The sequence below is a fragment of the Amblyomma mixtum genome, chromosome 10 (assembly GCF_055824585.1).
Source record: "Amblyomma mixtum isolate Tamu chromosome 10, ASM5582458v1, whole genome shotgun sequence".
Classification (NCBI taxonomy): domain Eukaryota; kingdom Metazoa; phylum Arthropoda; class Arachnida; order Ixodida; family Ixodidae; genus Amblyomma; species Amblyomma mixtum.
The window spans coordinates 18,052,813-18,062,241 of NC_143021.1; positions in this window are offsets into that span (position 1 = coordinate 18,052,813).

A 9,429-nucleotide genomic window follows, 5' to 3' on the forward strand; every position below is an offset into this window, starting at 1 on the left:
GAGCGATGGCACGAGTGCGAAGAGTAGAAGACGACAACGAAGTTCGGACTGTGTTCTCGGTGCCGCTCGCAGCTGTTCTTGTCTATTTGTAAATATCTGTAAATATATTCTTTTCCGCAACATATTTGGTGGAAGTGCGGATTTCCCCTACGTCTACCGACGACGGAGCTCCGCAGCGGCCGCCAGTTGCCTTCACTCATCATGACCCACGACGCCGCCCAGCAAACCTCAGCCCCGGCCATGACATCACTCGTTCTTTCTCCCCCTCGTGACCCTGGGACATTTTCTGGTACCGACAACACTGACGTCGACGACTGGATCAACATGTACGAGCGAGTGAGTACCTACAACCGCTGGGATCCGACCCTTATGCTCGCAAATGTAATATTCTATCTAAAAGACACCGCCCGGGTCTGGTATGAGACACACGAAGACCATCTGACCAGCTGGGACGTGTGCAAAGAGAAACTCCGCGAATTGTTTGGACGGCCGCTCGGCCGAACGCTTGCCGCTAAGAAGGACCTCGCCTCCCGAGCTCAAACATCTACGGAGTCCTGTGTGTCGTACATTCAAGATGTGCTGGCCCTCTGTCACAAAGTTGACGCCAACATGCCCGAGTCTGACAAAGTCGGCCACGTGTTGAAGGGAATCGCCGACGATGCCTTCAACTTGCTCGTATACAAGAGCTGCACTACAGTCGACGGAATTATTAAGGAATGTCGACGCTTCGAGGAAGCCAAAAGCAGGCGTATTAGCCAGCCGTACACACGCCTCCCCAACACGGCTGCGACTTCTTCATGTGAAGACCTGCGACACCAGGCAACTCCAGCGCCCCCAGAAAATGTGACCCGCATCATCCGACGCGAGCTCGAAGCTATGTCCCCTGCCCCCCAGCATCTACATGATGGCGACACCCGCTTACCTACCATCTCTCTGGTACAAGCTGTCGTCCGCCAAGAGCTTGCCAACCTTGGTTTCCAGCCCGTCAGCCCTGTACGGTCTTCACCACCACCCGAAATCACTGCGATTGCTCCTGGACGACCATCGTACTTCACTCCACGTCGCCGAAACCCTAATGACTGGCGGACAACCGACGACAGGCCCATTTGTTTCCATTGCCACCGCATTGGCCACATCTCCCGCCACTGTCGAAATTATTGGTCCCGTCGCAGCACATACCGTCCTCTCAGCTCCCACCGCGACGACGAACAGCCCAGCCACTACACGCCCCCTCCAGCCCAGCACAGTGCTACAGTCGACGGCCAGATTCCCCGCTCCAGCCGCTCCCCGTCCCCCCTGCGTCGCCAGTCTCGTTCGCCCCAACGCCGTCGCTCCTCTCCTGGCCCCTACGGACGCTCGCAAGCGGAAAACTAGACGCTGCAGTGTCTGGAGGTGATGCTGCAGTACAGCCCCAGTCCCAAAATCCTCGATTAGCCCTTCGCGCACACCATAATTTGCTCGCTATTCATGTCGATGGAGTGCCTGTGAGAGCCCTGACGATACAGGCGCGCACGTATCCGTCATGAGTTCAGCCCTACGACGCCGCCTCCGAAAAGTACTGACCCCTGCACCCAAAGCCGTTCTCCGCGTTGCCGACGGCGGAACTGCTCATGTTGTTGGACTATGCACAGCCCGTGTGACCATATCCGGCCGCCATACATCCGTTCTGTTCTCTGTTCTGGACCAGTGCCCTCATGAAGTCATTCTTGGCCTCGACTTCCTGTCTGAGCATTCAGCCCTCATTGACTGCGCCACTAATGTTGTTCAGCTTGACCTTCCTCTTTCTGCTGAGTCGCCGTCCCCAGTTATACACCGTCTTTGTGCTGTCGACTTTGTCCGTCTATCGCCTCAAGCCGCAACTTACATTTCTTTCTCATCTGTTCCCCCTGTACCTGATGGTCACTACGTAGTCACTCCGGAACTTGACGTCGCCCTGACGCGCAGCATTGCGCTTCCACACATTGTATTTACAATGTCGGCCAACCGAGCGTGCCTTCCGGTCCTGAACTTCGGTTCATCCATCCAACCGCTCCCGCAAGGCATCTCACTCGCCACGCTGTGCCCTGCTGCCGAATGTGTGATATCAGTGGTGGACAGCTGCTTACCTTCCACTCAGCAATGCCGGTTGCCTGCGGCCCCATCAACAGCGAACCCAACGGACGACTACGCCGACATGATCGCTTCTGACCTACCGCCGATGCAAGCTCGCGATCTTAGGTGCCTCTTATCATCTTTCCGCGACATCTTCGACTTTGATAACCGTGTTTTGGCTCGGACCTCTGTGGTGACGCATCACATAAACACCGGTGGTTCCGCTCCTCTCCGCAGACGTCCGTACCGAGTGTCCAGCGCCGAACGCACCGTCATAAATCAAGAGGTGGACAAGATGCTCGCAAAAGACATCATCGAGCCCTCGTCAAGTCCTTGGGCTTCACCAGTCGTCCTGGTGAAAAAGAAGGATGGCAGCTGGCGCTTCTGCGTTGATTATCGGCACCTCAACCGCATCACAAAAAAAGACGTATATCCACTCCCAAGGATCGATGATGCCTTAGATTGCCTCCACGGCGCCAAATATTTCTTTTCAATTGATCTTCGATCGGGGTACTGGCAAATTGCCGTTGATGAAAAGGACCGCGAGAAGACCGCCTTCGTGACGCCTGATGGCTTATACCAGTTTAAAGTCATGCCGTTCGGCCTCTGTAACGCCCCGGCTACCTTCGAACGAATGATGGACTCCCTTCTTCGTGGCTTTAAATGGTCCACCTGCCTCTGTTACCTAGACGATGTTGTGGTTTTCTCGCCTACTTTTGCCACGCACCTCGAGCGCCTCTCTAATATTCTGACAGTGTTTCGTAACGCCGGACTTCAGCTGAACTCATCGAAATGCAAGTTCGGTCGTCGCCAACTCACTATTCTCGGACACCTCGTTAACGCTTCTGGTGTACGCCCAGATCCCATCAAAATTCAAGCTGTGAAGGACTTTCCTCTTCCAAGGTCGTCGAAAGATGTGCGCAGCTTTGTCGGCTTGTGCTCATATTTTCGCCGTTTGATCAAAGATTTCGCCGGCATCGCTCGTCCCCTCACCGATCTTCTGAAGAACGACACCCCCTTTACCTGGGGCCCTGCTCAAGAGAACTCATTTTCATCTCTCGTCCATTTGCTGACCACTCCGCCCATCTTAGCACATTTTGACCCGTCGTCTCCCACAGAGGTTCGCACCGACGCCTCCGGATATGGCATCGGCGCCGTCCTAGCCCAACGTCAACAGGGTCAAGATAGAGTCATCGCTTATGCCAGCCGCCTACTTTCAGCCGCAGAGCAAAATTACACCATTACTGAGCGCGAGTGTCTTGCCCTTGTCTGGGCAGTAGCTAAATTCAAACCCTACCTGTTCGGCCGTTCATTCGCTGTTGTCACTGATCACCACGCTCTCTGTTGGTTGTCTTCACTAAAAGATCCCACCGGTCGCCTTGGTCGCTGGGCATTGCGCCTCCAAGAATACTCATACTCCGTCGTGAACAAGTCAGGGCGCCATCACCAGGACGCTGACTGCTTATCCCGATACCCTGTGGAACCACCTGACCTAGAGGACGCTGAGACCCTCCCCTGCCTCTTAGCTATCTCCCATCTTGCTGATATTGCCAACGAACAGCGTCACGACTCATCTTTACGACCTATCTTTGATGGCATCCGTTCTGCAAACCGATCTCCGTCCCTGAACCTTTATGTGCTCCAGAACGGCATTTTGTATCGCCGAAACCTACGCTCCGATGGCCCTCCGCTCCTGCTCGTGATACCCCAACGTCTACGCTCTTCTGTCCTTGCAGAACTGCACGATCTGCCGACAGCCGGTCACCTTGGCGTGTCCCGCACGTACGCTCGGGTGCGGCATCGCTTTTTTTGGCCTGGTCTTTATCGTTCCGTCAAGCGTTACGTGGCCGCTTGCGACCTGTGTCAACGTCGGAAAAGGCCCTCCACTCTGCCTGCCGGTCTTCTGCAACCCATCGACATACCTCCTGAACCTTTTCACCGTGTTGGCCTCGACCTTCTTGGCCCTTTTCCGACGTCCCTCTCCGGCAACAAGTGGATCGCTGTCGCAACTGATTATACGACTCGGTACGCCATCACGCGTGCTTTGCCGTCCAGCTGCGCTACCGATGTTGCCGATTTTCTTCTGCAAGACGTCATCCTTCACCACGGCGCCCCTCGTCAACTGCTCACCGACCGCGGTCGTTATTTTCTATCCAGAGTAGTTCACGACATTCTTCGTTCGTGTGACACGCAGCACCAGCTCGCGACAGCTTACCACCCACAAACCAATGGGCTTACGGAAAGGTTCAACCGCACGCTCACCGACATGTTAGCCATGTACGTATCGCCAGACCACCGAGATTGGGACGCAGCCTTGCCTTATGTGACATTTGCATATAACTCTTCCCTTCATGACAGAACAGGCTATTCTCCTTTCTACCTTTTGTTTGGTAGGCATCCCACCTTGCCTTTGGACACACTCATGCCGCCTTCTTCAGCCCCCACCACTGCTTACGCCCGGGACGCCATCTCCCAGGCCACGCTGGCGCGCCAAATAGCACGTAGTAGGCTCCAAGCCTCTCAAGTTTCCCAGAAGTCAGCCTACGACCGCCGTCACCAGGCCGTCGAATTTACCCCAGGATCACTCGTCCTTCTCTGGACGCCCTCTCGCAGCGTCGGTATCTCCGAGAAGCTCCTTTCGCACTACCGTGGCCCTTACCGTGTCGTGCGCCGTGTTACCGACGTGAACTATGAAATTGCTCCCCTTGAAACCTCGCCCTCGTCATCTGGCGCCACCACCGACATCGTCCACGTCTGTCGCCTTAAACCTTACCACGACGCCCATACGTCGCCGCCCTAACGCCGAGACGGCGTTTCAGCAGCCGGGGGTCCTGATGCGGGTAGACGACGACGACAAAGAGCGATGGCACGAGTGCGAAGAGTAGAAGACGACAACGAAGTTCGGACTGTGTTCTCGGTGCCGCTCGCAGCTGTTCTTGACTATTTGTAAATATCTGTAAATATATTCTTTTCCGCAACAATATTAATGCAAAAGCCTTTAATGCCTCATACTGTCCTTAGCAGCCGTGTTTGCAGCCCTGTCAACAGCCCTGTCCCAGCTGTGTCGACAGCAGCAGCAGCCCTGTCAGATGTGTCACGCTTTTGAAGGGTGTCCACCGAGATATGCGAGACAGTTACTGCGTAATTTCCTTTCCTCAAGTACAATTTTCATTTTCTTCATTACGGCCCCTCTTTCTCTTTCACCCCCACTTCCTCCCTTCCTGCACTCTTCCTCTACGGTGCGGTTAGGATGTCCTCCAAGATGGCAGAGAATTACTGGGCCATTTCCTTTCCTCAAAAAGCGTTGCATTCTCAAAGGGGAAGGCGTCCCGGTGCGGTTCAGGTGTCCACCGAGATCACAGAGAATTACTGCATAATTTCGGTTCCTCAAAAAGCATTCGTGTGGAACGGGTGGTGGGGTTCCATGCACTGCCTGGCAGCACTACAACACGCTGTCGCGTTCCACTCCTAAAGGTTAAGCTTAAGTGTCCCTAATTAGCAGTTAATTGGGATTCAGTCATTAATCAGTAATTAGCAACTAATTAGTAATTTGCCATTGCTTCGTCATCAATTCTGTGTGACGTCACCAGTGTCACATAGGCAAAGTGATGCGGAAAACGCTTTCATCTCTATGCACTTCAGACAGTCAAAGTGCCCTGAATTTTTTTTCATCATCTCACCAGCCTGACTAAGCCGACTACAGGACAAAAGCCTTTCCCATAGCACGCAAATCAATGCAGTCCTGTGCTAGCTGCAGCCACACTGTCCCTGTGAACCTCGTAATCTCATCTGCCCACCTCACTTTCTGCCGCCTTCTGATATGGTTGCTGTCTCTCTGAATCGAGTCAGTTACCCATAACGACTATCAACTATCCTGCCTTCTCATTACATGCCCTGCTCATTATTATTTATTTTTTGCAGACCATTAGAACACAACTTGCTCAGTCTACATTTGCTCCTTACACCTACAAGAATTTAGACAGCCACTGCTTGTTAATGTCATTAGATGTTTTCAACATTCCAGAGACGTATGCCAGTCTACCAGAGGTCTCCTGGGCATGTAAAGTGGCCCCACCTGGCCGCACGCATGTCACGTCATGTCTTTTTGTCTAATCGTTTGCATTTGCCTCAACATACGCAGTGTACAAATATACTCTCAGGTGACGCAGGCCAGAATGCTATGAACATGAATAAAAGTTTCACAAGACCATCAGGTCCACATTTTTTTTACAAGGTAAAAATAATTTGCGTAAAACAATGTAAACATTTCACAGAAGGAAACATTAAGTATTTCACCAGCTGTAAGAACAAAAATTTATCTTCTAACAAGACAGCCATCATGTACAAGCTGTAGTACCACTGAGTCTCAATTCTCAACCTCTGAAATAATGCACATTTGTCAAAGCACAAACGTGGTCTAATTGGTAACAATTGCTGGTGTCTATAAGCATTATGCATCAAAAATTACACACCACAAGAAAACCCAGGTTAAGCACTGGACTTGGGTTAATTCCACTTTATATATGCAGGCACTATTACTGAGCCCACCAAAGGAGCAGGTAAGGAGATGCATGGAAGCCATGAAAAACCATTAAGAGGATAACGATTCCTCTCATGCTTCTGTTGCTCGTTGGCAAATTCAGCGATGGCACCTGCACATACAAATACCGCCTTTTGAGTAAACCACGTGTTTAAGCCCACCATTTGCTTTGCATATTGCACACCTGCTCGTAATGCGCACATATGTACAGAGGTGAGCGGACGTCTAGAGAGCTGTGCTCTGGAGACCCAACGCTCATTCTATAGTCATTCCTCGGGAGCTGGACAACATTTTTGGCACAAAAACCACTACATCTTTATTTTTTTTTTCTGGGGTGGGGGGGTTCTGCAGAACACAGCGCGAGCGCTCTAGATAAACCTGCTCGTTTGTACACAAGCTAACAGATTCCTCCGTACGTGGATGTTAAAAAAAAAAAGACGTCAAGAACACGGGCATCTTTCTCACCTGCACTGGAAGAGAACTGCAGAGTGCTGCGTCTCGCCACGAACCCATGCCTGCTCGTGGTGCTGCAACAATTCACGACAGTAGAGAAAAGCATTAGGACAGAGGTCACATGCATAAGTTTTCTCACGAGCTAATGAGCTCGCAGCTTCGGGATGCTTATTTCGCACATGCCTCCTCTGGGAATGCTGAAAAGTGAATTCAGCTTGGCGCACGGGGCACCGATACTTATCTCGTGCTGGTGGCTCAGCAGGTGGTGTACTTGGTTCTTCCATTCCGATCAGGCCACGAGGGTGGCAAGGACAATGATCACAGCACTGAAAACAAACTTCAAACAACAACTTAAAACAAAGCACGTGCAACTGCGCAAACTCGCGAGAATAGAGCAACGGAGAATATGCACCAAGTGCAATTAGCGCTTCAGCTAGAAAAAAATCCCCGAGCCCCGCAAACGCAATTAACGGCGATGTCCTAACCCACTGTCCTAACGTAGCCGAGGTGAGGTTAGTAGCTTCGAGTAACGATACAACGACGCCAAAACAAGACAATAAAATTACTCTACAGTACACCAATTAACGCAACAGGTAGAAAACAAAGAGCAGGCACGCTCAGGGACCGTTCAGCAGGCACGCTGAACAACGTTTAGGGCTCGCACAGCACACCACCGATGACAGCGTGACCGGTTGAAATCTGCGCCTGCGAAATCGAAGTAGTCACGTGATCGGATACAAGTAATATCAACGCGCCAACAAATTCATTTCATATAAAACAAGAACATAAAAAAACGTGATTATAAAATGCATAAGTTTTTATAAAATGCATAAGTTTTGTACTGCAGTCGTATCAAGAATCTTTATTTAAACAAACAACACAAACAAATGTTCATAGGGACGGGGAATTCTAGGGAGGGACAGAGCTGTATGCTGCTAGGGACGGACTGAAGTGGACAGAAAGGGGGAAGGCGGGCCCGTTGCTCTCCCTAGTAGCTCCCGTCAGCAGCGGCGCCATTATGGTGGCTAGAAGCGGTAGGCACGGCCGCTTGATGCAAAGCGCAAAGCGAGGTGCGGCCAGCCACGTCGCGCCGCCGACAATGGGTGAGCATGTCCTGGCGGAGTTTACAGTCGCGGCCGCTGTTTTCGGTGGGGGCGCCACTGTTCGGGGACAGGTCCCGGGAGTGGACTCCCGAAGCGCTCCTTGCTTCGTCGTGTTCGAGCGCGTTTGCGTCGTGTAAAACCGCGTTTGCCTTCCATATTCAATGCAAAATAAAAACCACTACTACTACTACTCACGTTCCTCATGTCTGCAGTGCTTTCTTTGGATTTTCTGCTGTGTGCGTGAGTGAGCACGTTTGCCTCGCGTCTGCGGTGCTGGATTTGGACTTTTCGTGTGGGCGTGAATGAATGTTTTCCTCGTGTCTGCCGTGCACTCTTTGGGCTTTTCGTGCATGCGTGTGTGGAGGTCAGGGACGTGTATGGGGCACGATGCCGCGCATCTACTGTGTGCCACTGTCCGTCACAAACTCCAGAAAACAGCCAACTGTGAGATATCATGAGTTTCCCTCTGAACTACAGCGTCGAGAAGCGTGGCTGAAAATATGTGCCTCGATAGAAACTGTGGAACTTATCCTGCTTGAGTGTCCTGCGTATGCTAACGAGCGTGCGTACTATAAACATTGCATGCAGAAGCTCTGCCCAGTGCCCCTAACAATGGACAAAGTTTTAGGTCCCTTAGCCTGCTTCAGGCAACAGAGGCTTGCAATGAACTTTCTATTTACATATTTAAAAGACATTGGACATCTCGATAAGCTCTAAATTCACTTGCACGTTACCTTCATGCATTCTTCAGGCTGTGAACTTCGTCAGCCCATTTGACGGACTATGCACTCCATCATTCCATAGGTTACATCAATACTAGCCATTGCATCCTTAGTACCCATTTCATGGCCGCATTTCACCTTCGTTTTTTTTTACCTCTTCCACGCTGCTCTCCTTCTGTCTTTATCTCCCAAATTCCCCTCCCTACGCATGCCAGCGATATTGAAACGCCGGCTAAATTCTCTGTATTTCATTGAAGAGTCTCTCTCTCTCTCGCTCGCCAAGGACTGTCAGGGAAAGGAACAAGTGGGCGCCAAGCGACAGGTCTCTGGCATGTTCCTTGCATTTTACAGAGAATGACAAGGTCAAGGAAGGTTCTTCGTCTGTGAATGGTTCCTTCCTTTCTTGTATGACCATGAAATAAAAGTGTCAAGTACTTTGTGGTTGTCTCGGCTGCAGGTGGGCTTATGAAGTTCCACAACTTCAGCTATAATTATCGTTTTTTTCTTTTTTATAGATTGC